The sequence below is a fragment of the Ischnura elegans genome, chromosome 5 (assembly GCF_921293095.1).
Source record: "Ischnura elegans chromosome 5, ioIscEleg1.1, whole genome shotgun sequence".
Lineage (NCBI taxonomy): Eukaryota > Metazoa > Arthropoda > Insecta > Odonata > Coenagrionidae > Ischnura > Ischnura elegans.
In genome coordinates, this window is record NC_060250.1 from 127,223,701 (window position 1) to 127,243,464 (window position 19,764).

At 36.9% G+C, this 19,764-nt stretch overlaps 2 long non-coding RNA genes across 2 annotated transcripts; one reads left to right on the forward strand and one right to left on the reverse strand.

Annotated features, from left to right (window-relative positions):
• Positions 1-1,477: 1,477 nt before the first annotated feature.
• On the reverse strand, positions 1,478-7,769 carry LOC124159886. Its single transcript, XR_006865050.1, has 3 exons — positions 7,456-7,769; positions 6,401-6,648; positions 1,478-2,510 (listed from the first exon to the last, which is right to left on the reverse strand). It is a non-coding gene; the product is annotated as an uncharacterized LOC124159886 (long non-coding RNA).
• Positions 4,543-19,425, forward strand: LOC124159887. The gene is made up of 4 exons (XR_006865051.1): positions 4,543-4,617; positions 5,180-5,452; positions 9,337-9,439; positions 18,834-19,425. It is a non-coding gene; the product is annotated as an uncharacterized LOC124159887 (long non-coding RNA).
• The last annotated feature ends 339 nt before the right edge of the window (positions 19,426-19,764 follow it).

The window sequence follows — 19,764 nt, forward strand, 5'->3', positions numbered from 1 at the left end:
ATGAGGAACCGGAGAAGTGGTTTCCATGGAACTCCCATTGTTGCTCAGCGCCAGAGCCTTGAACATCTCATCCATGGTAACGAATGAAGGGTGCTTGAAATCAATTGTTGCCTCCGACATGATTGAGATTTTAGGGTAATCATAATATTAATAAAGTTTAAAAGAGACATGGTATAAAACAATAATTAATCCTTTGAATCAAAAATTATTTCGATTTCAAATTGAAATCCCTCGTTTTTATTGATTTTTAAAATTAGTTCTCATGGGAGAAATCAGAACCTGTTTCAATTTAACTTTGAATAAAGTTATATCAATTATTATTGCTAGCGGCGGAAATCAACCTTAAAAAATTGGTTTGATTACTCACACATTATATTTTTAAATATAGTGAGGTGGAAATTGCCATTACCTCGCAAAACAAAAAGTTGTAATACCTACTACGACATTGTAGTCCACACGTCCTCCCCAACCTGATTATTTCATATTTGAACAAGTGGAGCTCCTTTCGCATAGATATTGGATTTCCCCCAGTGATGCACCGACATCATTGTAGGCTTGGGACACTGCTCAATATAGGGCCTACCCACTATCTGAAATTTATCCCATTCACTTTTTAAATACAGAGAAAACTGGGAAAAAAAATTTGGAAGCAAAAACTGAAGGTGCGACCTGGGGAAGTTCCGCTGTGCTATAAGTTCTATTATCATTATATTTGAATTTAGAGCAATAAATGTATAGGTAATTAAATACAGTTCAAGGACCGGATAAATAATTAAAGGTGAATTTTTGAGAAAAATAGAAAATAATAATGGTCACTCGGAGGGTAGAATCGGTAGAAGGTAGGTTTCGACAATTTCTACTGAACTTATTTGGAGCTTACAGTTGCAAAAAATATGTCCTCTAGTCAAGGGGGAGGAGCTTCATGTGTTTTTGGAAATCTCATTTTTTGCATAAATTGGTCATCGTCTGGTTCTTGCGCTCAGGTTTTCAGATCGTGGTCAAATCCTATGCATGCTTTGCGCATTTTTTAAACTGCCTGCCTACCAGTCTCGCTACTTGCCACTAATTCGATGTTTGCCCCACCAAATCGCGTAGTTTAATCATTATTAGCATTAGCATTGCAAAATTAACTCAAATATTTATATGCATTTGTGTTTTCTAGGGCCGCCTCCAGACTTCTTGTGGCCGGGGGTAGAGTTTAGCTGTGAGGCCCCCTACCCCGAAGAGAAATAGCGTTTGAAATTTTACTAATGTAAGGCCCCTGGCCCCGGGCATCCTGCCTTGGTCTGACCCATCTGACAATTTTTTATGACATATGAGACAAAAATAGCTTACGTAACTTAAAAAGTGGACTTGGTTGATAAAAGCTGAGGTTAAATTTTTATCCACAGGCCATAAATTTGTCAAAAACAAGTCTAAGGTCTAAGACAATAAAATAGGTGTTCCCCAGTGCAATGATTCTGAGGTCTGATTTTTATTCGTCATTTGTTTTTAAACCGACTTCATGCCATTGATAATAAATTTAAATATGACCCGAAGAGCTATAGAGGATGATATAAATTACTGCATAATTCAACTATAAATGTTAAGATTTCCTTATCGCCATGATATGTGCGCCGCGTCACGGCATTCTGTTTTTTATTTCTTGAGTTGTCAACAAACAGCATAATTTCCCGTTTACAGTGGCACAATATGACAAATATAACAAAGTGCAAACGCAATAAAACAGTGGATTTTCAATAAAAATCAATTATTTTCTAAGTATTAAATGTAATCATATTGGTATACTCAATTTCCCGGAACTAGGGATCAGCTGCGCATCAAAACAGTAACTTTTCGCGTATGATGCCCAAACCTTTTGCCCGCATACACGAAACCTATAAAAAAATATATATATAAATAAGGGCACAGATATTATATTTCATTTACACATTTAATGTGTAAACTCTTGCTGATGATCGAGGATGTATTCCTATCTTATGTTTTATCTTTATTTATTACATTATTGTCATGAGACTATACCTTTTTCTGCTAAATTTAAGTTTGAGCCTCTCGCGGCTGATTTTAAAATTTTTTCTGTACACATTGTCATGGCATAAATTATTACCTTACAATGTTTAGAAGCAAATAATACATCATTTCTATACAAAATAAGGAAATGGATAGGCCCCAAAATTGAGCCTTGAACACCGTTTGGTATTTAAAAAGTTATAATACATACAGCATTGTTCCCGTTTTATGACTTCATCCCCCTAAAAACTTTTCCAATAATATTTAATAATTAAAAAAGATATTTTTGAACAAGCAGAAAGCATAGTAAAATCAAATCCATGTGGAACTCTCTTCCTCCGGGATGACATGTGATCCGACATTCGTCCAAGACGTGAGGTAAACCGGCGTAAACCGCAAATAGACCGCCGTATTAGGATATAAGATTAGGACTGGGCAATAGATGAAATGAAGGGCCCGCAGCGGAATCTGGCGATGCAGTCTCGATGTCCTTTGCATTCCTGTAAATATGGAAAATAAATTTTCTTCATGCTTCAGCAAAAAAATTGAATTAATAAATAAAACAAATTTTAATTAATAGTAATTGACTGAGGTTGAGTTATACCGATAAACGATTACATTCAATGCGTAGAGTATTTGTTGCGGTCTAATAAGTTTTTCGACTCGTGTCCTAGCGACTCGAGCGCCGCTATTTATTTCGACCGGTGGAAATCAATGGAACCATGCGAGTGGAGAATCATGATTAGAGTATTTATTGTCCGACCACAGAAATTGTATGACGTGAAATAACAAACGGTATAGAGAAAACAACATAAAGGACGCGTCGAACACAACAAGAAGTAGCACTACGGGCTTTGGGAGCATGAGAAACTGCGTACAAACTTTGGTTGCAATCCATTCGGCCGTATGGAAACGCATTGTGGACAGGCGCACAGAGAAACAATTTTATATACATATATAATACAGATGCATAGATAGACTAGGAACACTGCGTGGGTATTTCATGTAATGATAGAAATGTACGGACTTGTTGTGGTGAGGGTGGTGCCTCGAGTCCCTTACCTTCTCCCCTCTCATATACACCGACGCTGTCTAACAGTACCTCCCCTAACAACAGACTCCCTTGCTCACCCGACGACGCGCAAATCTAACATCTCCCGTCCGCCCTAGTGATGCAATCGGACTCAAAATAAAACCGGCATTTTTGATTCTCGCTTGGGGAATATGTGCAAGGTAACCTCCCCTTATTTTCTTATCATTTCCCCGCCCTCCATCACCTCTCGGGGCTGTAAGTAAGAAGCAATGCGTCACTTTAGCTTTTGCCCCTTAGTCGGAATTCTGTTATAGCGAAGTCTCGCTGCAGTTCGGTGAGCATTCAGAGATGAACGATCAGTCGCTTAGGAGTACTGGTAAGTCCTTTGAGTGTGAAAAACTTATTATTCCATGCTATTTCTATACAGAAAATCATAATTTTTGATTAGTTTTAGGCTCCAGCATTAAGGTGAGTTTTCTCGATACAATGTACGAATTCAGTTCAAGTATTTTAATGTACCATTCATTGCCACGTAATAGTTACAGTATCATGAAACCAGGCGTTAAAGAGTAGCTTTCATTGGTATAAATAGCATGCATTCCTGCTGCTTTAGTTCCTTCTTGGCATATAAAATTAGGTATAGTGACATCAATGCAATTTTTTGTGCCATATCGTAAGGAATGTTTCTTGCTTCTTTTTCGATTTTAAGGCCGGAGGAGTAAATAATTCAATTAATCTGTTGAATAACTATGCACGCCTGAAACCAAGCTTTCGAAAATCTACGACGAAAATCTTTCTTTCGACGCGTACCTTATCTCTTGCGGACTAACACGTATGTTGTATCCTAGCGACGCGAGCGCCGCAACTTATTGCGACAAGTGGCAGTCAATGGAACCATGGGAGTGGAGAATCCTGTGTATAGTATTTACTGTCCGACCACAGAAATTGTATGACGTGACGTAACAAACGGTAATTTGCAAACGATGTGAAAGGCGCGTCGGATACAATTAGAAGTAGCACCATGGGCATTAGGAGCATGAGGAATAACCTACTAAGTTTGTTTGCAATCCATTCAGCCGTATGGAAACGCATAGACACACTCTTTTATATACATATATAACACAAGAACGTGGAAAGATAGACTAGGCATGCTTCGTGGGTATTTGATGTCAGGAGAGAAATGAGCGACCTTTTTGCGTTGAGGGTGGTGCCCTAAGTCCCTTACCTCCCCCCCTCAAATTCACCGACGCTCTCTTCCAATACCTCCCCCTCACAACCACCTACCTTGCTCACCCGGCGACGCGCAAATCTAACATCTCGGTTCGCATTCGTGATGCAATTGCACTCAAAATCAGGCCGACATTTTTGACTCTCCCAGGGCAATATGAGCAAGGCAACCTCTCCTAATTTTCTCTTTGATTCCCCTCCCACCCTCACCTCTCAGGGCTGCAAGTAAGAAGCAGTGCGTCACTTGGGTTTTTCTTCTTAGTCGTCATTCTGTTATAGCGAAGTTCAAGTCCCGCTGCAGTTCGGTTAGTGTTAAGGGAGGGACGATCCGTCGCTAAAAATTACTGGTAAGTCCTATGCTTGTCAGTAGCTTATTATCCCATGCTATTCCCATACAGTAAATCATAACTTATGACCATTTTTTAGCAAGAACTGAAAATTCTTTGGCAGTAGGATTTGGACAAAATTAATGGATTTTTTGTACAGGCATTCTTGGTTTAGACTTTTCTTACTTTGTAACTATAATTAAAATCTGACTCCAGCATCAAGGTCTGGTTACGTGATATAATGCACGAATTAGGTTCAAGTATACTAATATGTACCTTTAAACGTTCGGAAAAACATTACAACTCTTCGGGAATGAACATGACCTCGCGCTAGTCACAGTATCATGAAACCAAGCGTTTAAGAATGGCTTTAATAGGTATAAATAGCATGTATTCCTGCTGCCATAGTTACTCTCTGGCGTATAAAATGGGGTATAGTGACGTCAATGCAGTTTTTTGTGTTATAGCTTAAAGAATATTTCTTGCTTCTTTTTAGATTTTACGGCTGGTGATGTAAATAATTCAATTAATCCATTGAATGAATGTGCACTCCTGTAATCAAGCTTTCAAAAATCCATTTCAGGCCTTCAACTCAACCCTTGGAGATTTATCATCGGTCACACTGTTAGCAGAATGCATGTCTCATGGGAAGAATGTGAAGATCCTTACTGTGCTACCCAACGGAATAAGCGAGTGTCCATCTAGTTATGCAGTGAAGTTTGTTTGTCAAGTGTTCACTAAAAATATCATAGCCAATTGTGCATTATATGTGAAGTGTTGGTGAAGATTCGTCTTCTGTGGAGTCGCTGTTCTGCTGCTTAGCTCTGCCGCCGATGGAACTTGCAGCAAATAAAAGGTAGGGAGTATTCTTCTCTTGCAGTTCGGTTCAATGTGAAGCTTAATCATTTTTGCAGAATATGATATTAAACTAACTGGTTTTAGCACTCATTTTTCTGATAATAATGAAAATTATTTGACTTACTCTTGACTGTATTTTTGAAAATGAGAAATTTTGTTTGAACGCAGGATTTAGCGGGATAAAATGAAATATTTTCATATTATTTCAATGGGTATTAAATTCAATTATTGCACTTTCACTATCGTGCGACAATACCATTATAGGCTCTACTCAGTTAATTACGATGCAATGGGTTGAAAAATAAACTTAGGAATATACAAATGCGTTCATTTTACACCCTATAAGATTCAGGAATTCATCAGCTTTAATCATACTGCAATGTAGACGATGGCTTCTTTAGTTGACTACGACCGCCCCAATAGTTATGAGCAAACTTCGCAGGCCCAGACTGTATCATAGGTGAAACATTCATACACATTCTTATGTTAATTCGAGTTTATTGAAATCTATGAACCCGTTAAGTAATGAGTTAGCAATTGAAAATTACTGCTCTGGTCGTGACCAAGGCATTAACTTGGCAGGTACTGAAGCTGAAATTTATTGAATTATTTCCAGACTGCATTTTCTTGCCGTATACAAGCATTGTTATGAGGAAAAAGAGGCTTCGATGGTCAATGTTAATGGCCTCTCGTATAATAACCGCTATACCCTCGCACCCTCTAATAGGCAAATGATAGCACATTTTATTTTTAATGGTAGTGGTTGCTTCGGTGAAAATTGGCACCAAATTTGAAATAATTTTGCAAAATAAGTATTAACCGACACAATATACCAGTTTTTACTCTAACAATGAATGGTAATTTCAATAAAATCAATGTGGTTTATTAATTTTAGTAATGACAAAGTAATAAATTCAAGTGATGAAGTGATTACGTTATGACTTACCTCGAGTATGATTCGACGATAAATCCATTTTGACTATCTTCAAGGAAAGAAATAATTTTCATCATTCAATCCATGTTTTCTCCTTGAAGTAGTGGCTTTCACGGGTAAATTATCTCTTCAGTTGGTTATAGAGGCTCCAGAGTTCTTCGTAAGGAACGGCTCTGCAATACCTTTAGTACAACGATGACAACATGAGGTTACTCTACTCGGACACGGCTTGAGTTAAGCACGGTTGTCGTGAAATCAATCTGCGAATGACCAGAAAAAAAATTATAATGTGCTATCTTAACACATCAAAAAGATCTTTTCATGTCTCATCATTAATAATGAAAACACTTCAAAGCGTTAGCGCGATATCTGTGGTATAATGGAAAAAGATGATGACATAACTAACTTAGTTGAACATTATACATCCTCTCGAAGACTGAATATCTTTGCTACTAATGAAACTTATTTACTGGAACTGTTTAGGTTTCACTGTGTACACATTGACCTATTCATAAAAAAACAGATAATTTACGAGTGTCGTTTGAAAGTTCATCAGCGATTGAACCCGGTGAAGCAATTATGAGAATATTAAATAACACATATGAAATCGGTATAAAGCTAGGAAATTCATTCAATCTTTCCGTCAATAATAGAATATTTACTACCGAAATAATACGTAGATCCGAAGCGGAATTGGTTGGTATTAATCCTTTGTGATGAACACGAGCCTTGAATGGAATGGGAGCTTAATATTCAATTTTGAGTCTGAACATTTAATAAATTTTACACAGGAATTAAAATGAAAGTATTTGTACAGCGGAGCTTTTTTATTCACTAATGCAAAAAATGTTATACATTTCTCTCGTGGACTTTTCGTAAATTACGTTTGGTGATGTTAAGAACTCAAGAAATTTGCAACATCTAATCACTCCCTAACTCCGCTACTCGCTTTGTTTGCATAACGAAGGACAAATTTATGCGTGAGTATAATAACGAGTAGACCAAAATTGCGATTACCACTTACGTGCACTACACCATTGAAATTTCAATTAATTGTGCTCACTTACCTCTGTCGATTCAGCTGTATTTCATCCTCGTATTGCTTGTAGCTCTCTATCCTCGTTTCCAGGGAAAAATACGGTGATCTCAACGAACGAGGGAACGGCTGAAACATTATATCAAGTTCAAAAATGCACAAATGCTCCGCCTAGATGACGATAAGTGACGAACTGGGGTGTGTGTTTGTGTTGTATTCGTGAAGAAGGGTAGAGGAAGTGCTGCATTGGAAGCAACAGTTGAATGCAGTCCGTTGCGAAATTGGTCGTCTCATCGATCGTTTTTTTTTTAATTAATGCTATGACGTATTCTACATTCGTCCCGACCTTCGGAAACTACTAGAAAGTTCTAGAATATTGATCACGTGTTTTGCGACCGTTGGACGTTAACGAAATCCCGCGCTCTTTGCGTATAACAGCGCCACCTTTTGAACAAATCTTTTTTTTGGCGCCTTATTGGTTTTCCGCGAAAAATATTTTTATTGCTTATAATATAATCGTAATTCTTATAAATTATTTTAATCGTAATATTAAAATAATTTAATATCTACGATCTTCTATGTTTTAAGACTTTTCGTTGTTTTAAATATAAAGCGATTTGAAATTGTCGTGACGTCACTGCTATTCGTCATGTGATTGACGCAGTGTCAGAAGTCCTCCCCATCTCTTGCTGGACTTCACTTCGCGGCGATCTCTCATGTGGTTAAGAGGTGAGTACCTTTACCATTCTTTCGGTGGAACATTTTTGTAATAGTTTCCATGCACTGTTAATTCTATGTTCTAGAAGGTAACACGCAAATACCATTTTTTATGCCCATTAAGTAATCGTGATCTGAGTGATGATTGTTTTGAATAACTGAATTTTTTACGCCAACCATCTTTACGTTTCAACTCTTGATACTACGTGAGGAATGTGCCTCTAAGTTAAAATTAGCTCAGAGTAGTTCCTCAAATAACGCCAGTGAAAATGAAACTAACTCTTCGTTTAAAATCGTGATGTTTTCACTCTCGACCGTTTGAATTTTGAATTACAATAACGTTTTTGCGAAAAGTGCTTTGGCCATGGAATATATGTCACATTTTATTTTCTTCCAAAGCCATATTTATGTGACGAATACACAATTATTCAACTTGTATGATCCCCCTTTGACTTAGTACACATCAATTCGTTCGAAAGTGTAATCTGTGTAACTGTCGAAAAATGCATTCCATTATGGAGTGTACGAATTTGAAATAAGAAACTTAAATTTTAGTGGTTATATCTAAACAATCATCGTGTTTCTTATCCCCTCAATGATAATTGTTTGATTACAGGAAATGTTATCCTAAGTTCCATTCAGTAGCTTACTTTCAGTACGCTGGTGGCTTAGTTGATTTTTGTGGAGCACATTCTGATGCATTTTATCGCTGTGACTGGTTAAATTAGCTATCAATAGTAGACGTGTAACAGTGTATTTCATGTTTCTTCAATGACTACGAGAGCGCCTGAATTTTCAAAATAGTATTCCTAAGTGAGTCCTTCAGTTATAGGCCACAAATCCTTATTTGCCGTTAAAAAGTTCTCTCTTATTGCTATCTGTGCAGTGGGTTATTCCACGCATTAATAGTTTCTAAACTGCATTCATTTTACGTCCGCTGTTACTCCGAGACTCTGCAATAATTAGTCAGATATTTTCGATGAGTAAGAGAAAATATTGGCGATCTTAATTGGTTACATTACTACATTCGGCATTTTCTTTATTCAACATTTGTCGCATTTGAGGCCGTTAGTAGGTAAGACGATTAGGTTTTGTCTTTAATTGCACCATCGTACATTAGTTATTCTCCATGTTAATTATGAACCTTTTGTGCTAGACTATTTCCAGCATTTAATGCGAACTTTTTTTTTTCCAGGCGCACGAATAATATTGGGGCATTCTGTCGATGCTGTTCAATGGCGGGGTTAAATGGGGCATTGCGTTGCGGTCGCGAAGAAGAGGAAGCCTATAGAAATATGGTGAGTCAACACTTATCTTTTAATCTAAACCGTGTGATATGCCTTTTGATATTCCCATTCATCGATCTTGATTCTTTTTGTGCCTCTTAGTAGCTATAGGTAAACGTAATACTGAGAAGTTCGCAAAAATGAATTATTTGATATTTTTTAAGTGGACGATATTTCATAATTAACTGTTTTCCAATACTGTTTTATATTACGAATACTAAGCTCTACAACTGACATGATCGCCCGAGACTATGATACCAATGACGGCAATCGGGAGGAACTAATAATGTTAGAAGTGCACATAGCCCACGCTATTTTTGAGGTATTACGCTTTATTGGGAGAAGGTAGTGTTATATGGAGTTACAGAAAATAAACAAACACTCCATTGATCGAAGGCAATCTCATGGGCATCCAGTTAATTGCCCTCCTTTATTAATACGGTTTTTTAAAACAATTTGTTATGGTCACGGATGGCACTACTAGTGCAGAACACTATGCCTAGCAAATATTGTAACTATCAGCACATTTAAACATCCTTTAATGATTTGATGTGGAGAGCATTGGAATCTCTCACATTCTGTTTCACACCCTTCATTGCCGGTTACTTAAATGCGTTATCACAGCTCTTCCTTTTCCGCTCATGTAATCCATAAACATCGATAAATATGGTTTGCGATGTTTGTGAATGTAATGGTCTCTCATTTGCTTGATTTCCACAATGCTTCCCCGTTCCTCTGTGGAATTCCGCATTCCTCTCTTCGGTAGATCCATTCAATTTTCATACAACTGAACAACCAGCAGTTTCTCCACCGCTGTCATTGCCCGTGACTCATGGCTGTATATAAACTCACTCAGTGTGTGAGTCCTGATGAATATTTTCCTCTTTTCTGTGCTGTAAGATTTATTTTCTTAAAAGTTCTCTTCGCCTGGACTATTCCACTGATTTTCCCTCAAACGCTGGTCATTCTGCTTCCCAAGTGGTATAACTCGTGACTACTTCTTTTTTTTCCCAATTTCTGTGCTATTATTGAATTCCTCTCTTTAGCTGTACACTATTTATTTAGTTTTTTATGGTGATTTTCAGATGATATTTGGTGATTTTCCTACCTGTTTGTGCCAGAATCTTTGAAATTTTCGTAAACCTCTAGAAATATTTCCTCGTTAATAGACATGCCATCGACACCTACTTTTTACATGTTCATCATTATCATTATTTGTCAACTCCCTTGTGATTGGTTTGATGAATTTCTCCATTCCTCTCTCCTGTTCGCCATCCTTATCATAGTATTTCTACTCTTTGACATCATTTAAATCCTGTCCTGTGTAACTCATTCGGGGCCATTGCCTTTGCCCTTCTTCCCTTCTAACAGCCCTTCTACAGTTGTTTTCATCAGGCCATCATGTTTCATGATGTGGCCAAAGAAAGTGTTCCGTCTTCTTTTTAAGGTTTTTGGATGACCTGTATTATCTCCCACGCTTCATAGCACTGCTACGTTAATTACTCAGTCACACATCGCCATTTTATCTTAGCCATTCTTCGATAGCACCACATTTCAAATGCTTACACTCTTGACTCAACCTGGCAACGTCCAAGCCTCGCTCCCATGGAGAAACATGCTTCATATGTAGAACCTGATGAATTGTTTCCTTGCTTATACGCTTATATTCGCAGCTGTAAAGAGACTCATCTTTTAGAAGAATTCTCTCCTCGCCTGAGCTATTCTACTCTCTTTCTTGCTTCGTCCATCATTACTTAATGTGCTTTATATTATAGAAATTAACTTAGAAAAAACGGAAGGAAAATATCAAAGTCTTGCTTGCTCCGTTCTTAATGCATTACTGTTCATAGCTTGGTATCAATTTTGTCCCCGATACCTTTCTTTAATCTTTGTTTTGTTTTTACACTCAAGTCGTAAGTTCAGATGAAATGTTTCCTTACTTTTATGCTTAAATTTCCTTCTTTACGAATTAGGTATATAGCTACATTTTCTTCAAGGTCTCTTCAGCAGGTCAATTCATGTCATTATTTATTGCTGCTTCAACCGCTGCATATCTGCTTCCCGGGATCCATTCATCATCCAGTTTTTCTTTCCCAATAGATTTTAATATTATTTGACTTCCTTTTGCAACGCACTAATATTTGAGGATGATTTCCAGATGATAATTGGCCATAGTCCTACCCTTGTTTAAAAATATTTCTCAATTTAGTAAAGTTTCGATTAACTTCACTTCATGGATATTCATGCATTCATATTCGTTCACAACCCTGACGCTTTTTCTTTTATTTCATTAATGCCTTTCGTGATATTCACTATGAAATTATTTGGAGAAATATCACAACTATGTCCCTTTCGTTCCTAATTAGTGATTCTTCATAGCTAGTTCTTAAATTTATCCTCGATACTTTATTTTTTTCATAACTAATAGATGATTCACCTGTGAGTGTTAATTACCCCAACTTCTTTCCGAGTTCTTCATGGGATTGAATTCCAATTCTGGCTACTACAGCGTCCACTACTGGTCTTAATATTTGGACTCCCACTTCACCTGCATTCAACTCGATATACTATTCTGTCGCTTTCGTGCTAAGCCTTCCTTTGCACAGCTCTTTCAGATATTTGACTTCACTTTGTCCTGTTTTTCAGTCGTAAGTTCTCCGTTTTGTCGAAGTACTGCATTCCATGCTCATTACTTGAAGTATTTTCTCACTATCATATAGGCAGCTTCTAATTTTCCTTACACATGACGTATTTGTTTGCCTTCGAAAATATTCTTCATCCAATTTTCTCCGGCCTCCAATACTTTTCGACAAATATCCTTCCTCACTCTCATTAAACATTCCTAAGTTTTCGAATTCACGTTCTTCAGCGAGATCCTAGATTTCCTGTGAGGATCATATATTGATTTTACTTTACTAATTTACTTTTAAAAAAATCACATTTGACTGATGCACTCCCTGGTATAGCCGCCCTGATATTCCATTCCAAGAGTGAAGAATCCGTCGAATAATTTTACCTTTTGCCGCTAATTTTCATCCCTCTCAGGTTTCCATGTATCTTGGATGCCATGGAACCTTTACTCCCGAACCATTTGTCCGTGTAAATTTACCGTCTGATGAGTATGTTTTCAGAGTATCTATAGTTGTCATAAGTTGGACCTCTACTGTAGATTTGTGGCATTCAATATGGTTATATTTAGTAAATTCGCCCATCGATCTAGCTCAATGCTATAAACGGCTCAATGGCAACAACTCATACTTTCTATGCCTTCATTCGCTTATTGACATTCTTTACCTAACATTCATCGTCTCATAAAGTATCACACAGCATTATATTAAGACGCATTTCACTACCAATTGTACATCATCTTATTCTATCGTTTACCTAAACTAAAATTTGGCCAAAATTTCAGCCAAAGAGTTCTTTGGTTTGCTGACTCCTTATTCCTGAACCTGAATCACACGATATCTAATGTCGTTCCTCAAAACGATAGCTTCAGCGATAGGTTTTCAGGGACCAAAAGAGTGATCGCTTGATCCATCACTTTTTGAATCATGCGATCATTCCCACTGTCCCTTTTTCCATCGCTTATTCCGTCAATGTCCGTATTTACAAAAGTAATTCAGTTTAAATACAAGCATTGGCATTGTCATCACTGTTAGCCGACGTGGGTTCTGATTTGCTGAAAATTATGCCGAAGATGCCTTTACTTTTATTTTTGTTGACTTTGTAATTCTTTGGCTCTCATCTTACAAATAGCTCTTGCGATTCCCTGAGCACAACGTTGAGGAAAGGTTTTCATTTCGCTTGTCTACCCACTCAAAACTGGCACAGCCCTCAAATTATCGTATAGAGTTTTTTTGGCAAAAAAACAAGCCCATTCACAAGTCCAAAGCAATAAATACCACGTATCAATATCAATTCTATTTGTAGAAGATAATTTGCAGTATTACCGCAAGTAATCGATTAATATATTAAGTAATCCATGTCCGTTCCAATTCTTCAACAATTTTTTCGCTAAATATTTCAACCCTCAGGTTGTTTCAAATAAATTCACTAAAATACTGAAGTTATTTATACATATTCTTACAAAGTGTGTGAACCGCAAGGTTGATTGCAAAATGAAAAGGCTTCTTCAGACTTCGTTTTGCGTAAATTCAGAAGTCAAATTTAATGCTTCATAGTATATAATCGTGTATTATGCCGTGGATCCACTATTCTTTTATTTAGATACAAATGCTTTGACTATTCATGGTTCATGACAATTGATCACCACAGGTCAACATTCATCAAATCTAAGACTGGTTTGACGCGAATCTCCGCTGAATTCCCCAATCACCTCATCTCTCCACAACTTCCTTTTTCTTCTTTTTCGAATCCTTGTTAATATGTACCATATATTTTATTCGAAATCTACCTTTTAAGTCTTCGTCTTAAGATTAATTCGAAGTTTATCTTGGTCATCCACCTGCCCCTCGAAGATTGTCTTCATCAGACCACCATGTCTGCAGATATGGCTGTAAGGTTGTTCCGCCTTATCGTGGTTTCCGCGAGGCTTCTCTTCTATGCTACTCTTCTTTGGACTTCCCCGATGCTAACTCGGTCAATCCATTTGATCCTTATTATTTTTCTGTGGCTCTTTATTTCAAATTCTCCTACCCTTGATCACTCCACTGCCGTTTTTGTCCATGCCTCACTTACCTAGAGAAGAATAGTGCGTCGAGATTCACCCAATTGAACTTTAAAAAAAAATTAAGATATTTTTTATAAATCAAAGGATTTTAGATCGATGGCATTTTGGCCACTTCATGGCCATGAAATTAGTCGTCATTGGACTGGTATTGTGTTTTCCCCACTTGGGCATGCAGTCATTTTAGAAATGAAACAGGGTAGACTATTAAGGCTATTTTTAATCACATTCACGTCGTGTATGAACCCGAAAGTTGAAAGTCAGTTGTCCTTGCACTTTCGCATGCAATCCTGTACTTCACGATTTTGAGCGATAAATTTTACATTATACGTAAAATTGAGTTTTAGGTTTTGCAATTTCGTGTCTCATTTGAGAACGGGTTATGGAGCCCATTTTAGTTATTCTATCCCGTATACGATACCTCCTGCATTCGTCCCTGGTCTTGAGTTAAATCAAAGAACGCCATTTCTATACAAATGATCCAAGTTTTCCCCAATATCGTCGATAAGTTTGGCATTCGAAATATCGTAGGGATGAATCTGCTGCATATATAATGCGAGGAGATTATAGGAAAAGTGAAATGCTGAGCAACAGTGCGCATGGTTGTCGTATTCAGAGCTCATTCCATTCATCATGGTGATTTAATTAATTGATTTTGCTAGGCATGCTAAATTGATTAAAACTGGTGCCACCTTCAAAGTATCGTGGAGACATTTGGAAAAAAACTAAACCAATTCACAGTAGAAAACAATAAGTACCATATATCTGTATCAATTTACCAGCAGGAGATATTATATGGTATTTAAGGACGTGATTTGTGTTTGTTCAGATTCTTCGCTCATTTTTTTTACTGTAGACATCAACATCAACCTAACGCAGCCATTTAAATAAATTAAATAATTTGAATAAATGTCTTGAATCCACTATTTTTTACCTAAATGCATAACCTTTGGTACTTCATAGATCGTACCTAGTCATCATCAATGAACGCATATATAATACTTAGCGTCATTCTTGTTTCCTCGATAATTCATCGGCAGGTTAGACATCCGCGGGTCTAGACACTGTCATTTTATAAACATGCATTCGTTTTCTTTAGCCATACCCTATAGAGATATTCACTACCATCATAAGTCCACAATCCAATCCAATGCTAGTTTGACGCAGCTCTCTGTTCATCTCTCATGAAAGCTAGACTGTTAAGAGTGACGTAATACTTTTCTATTACATAATTTCCTATTTAATTTCCTATTTTATTCATTCGAGGCCGCCCCTTGCCATTATTCTCTTCCACCTGTACTTCTACGATTGTCTTCATCATGCCTCATTATGTGGCCGACTAAATTCTCCCATATTCTCCGTAAGATTTTTAGGACACTTCGTACTTCTCTCACTCTGCTTAACTCCTCATCATTCCCAACTCAGACGATCCAATTCATCGTAATCATTCTTCGGTAGCACCACATTTCGAATGCTTCCCCTATTGATATCTCTGCACCTGTCAACGTACAAGCATCGCTCCTATAGAGAAACATACTTCATACGTAGGTGGCATCTGATGAGTTGTTTCCTTACTTCTTTGGTTGTATTATCAGCTGCTAGAAGGTACTTGTTTATTTAGGAAGCCCTCGTCTACTGCGCTATTCTACTTAGTATTTATTTCTTGCTCACAATCTGCATTTGAATCGTGCAATCAAAATGTGGCCAACTAAAATGTCAAGTTCTGATTAAGGTTTTTAGGAGGCTTCTCTTTTCTCCCACACTTCTTAGAACTTCCTCGTTACTTTCACGGTCGATCGATTTAATAATCATCATTTATCGCTAGCATCACATTTCGATTGCTCCGCCTGTTGAGATCTCAGCACATGTCAACGTCCAAGCCTCAACCCTCATGTGTAGCATCTGATGAATCGGTTCCTTACTTTTTGTATTCTCAGCTGTTAGAAGGTTTTTATTTGATTAGAAAGCCTTTCCGGCTGCACTTTTCTGCTATTTATTTCTTGCCGCGTTCATCGTTGGGTATTTGGATACTTACTTGAGAAGACTCATTCACCCCTTCAATTGTATGCTTCCCTAAGTTAATGCTTGTATGAGCCTCCTCTCTTCTGATGCACACTAAAACCTTTGTATTCTTTTGGTTAATTTTCGGCTGATATCTGACGATTGACCTTTCCATATTTGTCTAAGTCTTCTTCAAATCCTTCTCTGTCTCGACTATGACTCCTATATCGTCAGCAAATCGCGGCATACTAATTTTTCTTCGCGGATATTGAAACCCAGAGCCTTCTCTTTGATGTCATTGACGATTTTCTCGATGTAAACGAAAATGACGGGGAATAGACCACATCCTTTTTTGAATTCTTTTCCTATTCTTGGTTTTTCAGTTTTGGGTCCATATTTTAGCACCGGTACTTGGTTATTATATATACTGCACTAAATTCTACAATCAAAGCGGCACTCTCTAAATTTATTTAGGAATTCTCACCATTGAATTCCATTCCGCATTATTGATTCTACATTTCTCCACAAATGCTATGAAATTCGATTTTTTCTTCTCAATTCTCCTCTCAAAGAGCAGCCTAACTGCAAAAAATTTTTCTCTTACTCTTCCTTCATCCGCCGGGCTGATGATCCGAAAATCTTCACACTTCTATGCGGTCTTCTTTTTGGGTCTGGTATAACTCCAGTCGAGTAGATATCAGAGATAAATAATGCGTTATTCTATTGTAACAAGCCTATCCTTCATTAGAGTTCGCATTCCTAAGAATTCTCCCCTTTTAATGAGGTCTAAATATTCCTTGCGTGAATAATGCATTTTCTTCATCGAATTTCTACCTAGAATTTCCGCTTCTGATACCCACTGATAGTATTTCCGCTATCAAGTATATCCACTTATATCTCAGAGGGATCCAATTCTCTCTTGCTCACCTTTTTTTATTTTTAGCTCAATTAGCCCACTTATTCCCAATAGATCTTCGCTGATTTATTTAAGTTTTTGAATTTTTAGATGGCATTTCATCATCACTAGATTATGATCAGTGTCGATATCTACGTCCATGTTGTTATCGCATGCCATTCACGTTGTTCCTTAATCTCAGCTGTCACTAAAAAATAGTCTAGTAGACATCTTCTGTTGTCTCCTGGCATTTTCTATATCTATCTTATTCGAATGTAATTCCTAAACAGTGTGCTGGCAACCATTCATTTGTTTTCTGTCCAGAATTCCTGGATCCTTTCTCCTCTTTTATTTCGATTCCTAATCTACATTTTCCGATTATTATTCCATCCTGACCTTCGCTGACGACAGCGTTCCAATTACTGACTCAATAAAGTTGTCTTCACCCCTTACCTGTTTCATTACCTCCCTCCTATCACCGTAGGCGTGTTCAACTTCTTCATCTTTCAATCTTGACATTCGTATATATTTAAATTCTTACTACTCGTCATTGCTATGCCTAATTACGTCTGCAAAATGAAATGGACAGATATATTGGTAACACATAATGTACCAAGTGATGGATATTCTTCATTGAAGGTGTAAATCCAACATTGACTTCAATTGTGAACTAAACATGATTTTTGGTAATTACAGTATTACCACTCTTCATCTTTTTGCATCAACTGTTTTTATCGTTAGTTTTTTCTAACGATAAATGTATTATACGGCTTTTCTGTCGATTTAAAGGGAAGAGGAAGATCGATTTACATTACATTTATCAATTTTAATTTCATCTACTCACAAATTCGATCGTAATCGATAATTTAAGCGTAAATCGATATTAATATCTACAAGCTATAAATTAATGTAGATATCGGATATATAAAGTTATAATGTATTTTATGCGTAGATGCTGAATTTTATTACCGCAACATAAGCTGTATAACACCTCATGCGCTGATTAAATAACTGACCTAGTGCGAGTTAAGGAATGAAAGTATGCATACTTTAAAGACACCCTGGACATAGTGCTGCGTTTCTTCGATTTATCTCCCTCAACACTCAACTACACAACTTGGAAATGCTGCTATTGACGGATTGATTATTTTAAAATGTTATTTTCATTAGATCATTACACATTGAATCTAGTCATTTGTTATTGTCGCTAATTGTATGTGTGATTTTTAGATGGAAATAGTGACTAAGCCACCACTGAAGTAATCTTCGGAGAATACGCATTAACACGAGTATTGAAGCAACTTTCAATAAAAAAAATGAAATCTTCGGGTGCGGTAATCCTAATACGATCACTTAAAAATTATGTTTTTTCTAAAAGGAAACTGTATTTTGGCTTTGCTAATGTTGATTTCGCTTGTAAGAAATAGAACATCAATGAATGGGAATATTATAAGAACAAGACGTTAGTGTCAACTTTGTATTTTCTATGACTTCGCTTTCACTTGATTTCTACTTTGCTCATGGTATTGACTTCAACGCTCCAAAAGGGCATAATCTTAATTGTTGATTAAATATTTACCTAATATTCATTAGTATATGTATAATACTTAACTTAAATGACATTTCCTGCTCATTATTCTATGCTTTCAGAAAGCTGAAAGTTTCAGAAAGTTCATTTATCATAGCGACTTAATTTTAATTTTCAAGCTATAATAATTGTCAAATTGCTTTGAATAAAGATTAAATTCCTTGTGCTGCTGTGGTCATCCGTGACTTTAGAAGTATAAACTAACTTGAATTATCTTTCCTTTTCTTTACAGAATCAAGATTTGGGCAAGTGTCTTCGAAGCATCGAAAAGTGATATCACCAAATGAAGAAATTCAAGTATTCGACTGCAAAGAAAAAGAGAAATAGTCAACAGTGGGTGGAGGAAGTGATAGGCTGTTCATCGCTACAAGTTTTAGGCATGAGAGTGATATTTTTGGGCTATATGTAGGGTTTACATTTACTCGTCTTTTACACATTTATTCAAATTAACACACACAAAACACATGGTATGAATCAAGGTATACCGGTACATGAGATCTCAGTGATGACGTCGATCAAATGAACACAACGCAGAGAGTCAAAATTGACTTTTACATTAAAAAATGGTGAATAAATGGTTATATGGTTGAAAGATATGAGAGGTATATGATAAATGGTACCAAATCACGTGAATATAAAAATTGGCCAAGAAAAAGGTTGAGAAAATGATGAAAATAGCGCTAAAGGTATGATATCAAAATGAATACGAAAAAAGCATGCTTCATAAACCTTAGTATGGTTTATTTAGATTATGAGCTCAAAAATAGGTAGGGGTGTGTGTGTGCTTGTGTGTGTGATATATTATATTTCCCTTCTGTCTTGCATTTTGGGTGTGTTTTTGGGAGGGTATGGGAGGGAAGTGTTATTTATATTTTTGTATGTGCATACTAATCCTACCTCTCCACAGAATGAAGTCACCGCTGGATTTGAAGAAAAGGAGACAGAAGAGGACCAAGACAACAAGATAATGCGAGTGTTAGCTTTGATTTGGGCCTCTTGGGCCAAAACATTTGCGTAACGTAAGGCTAGGCGTTTTTATGCGTGCGTTTAGTGTTAGCCTTTCGAACCAAAGTGTTGTATGCACGCTAATCCATTGCAGCGTACAGAAATAGGACTTTGTCACTGCTTTAGGTGCAAAGATACCTTCTGTATGTTGTAGTGGA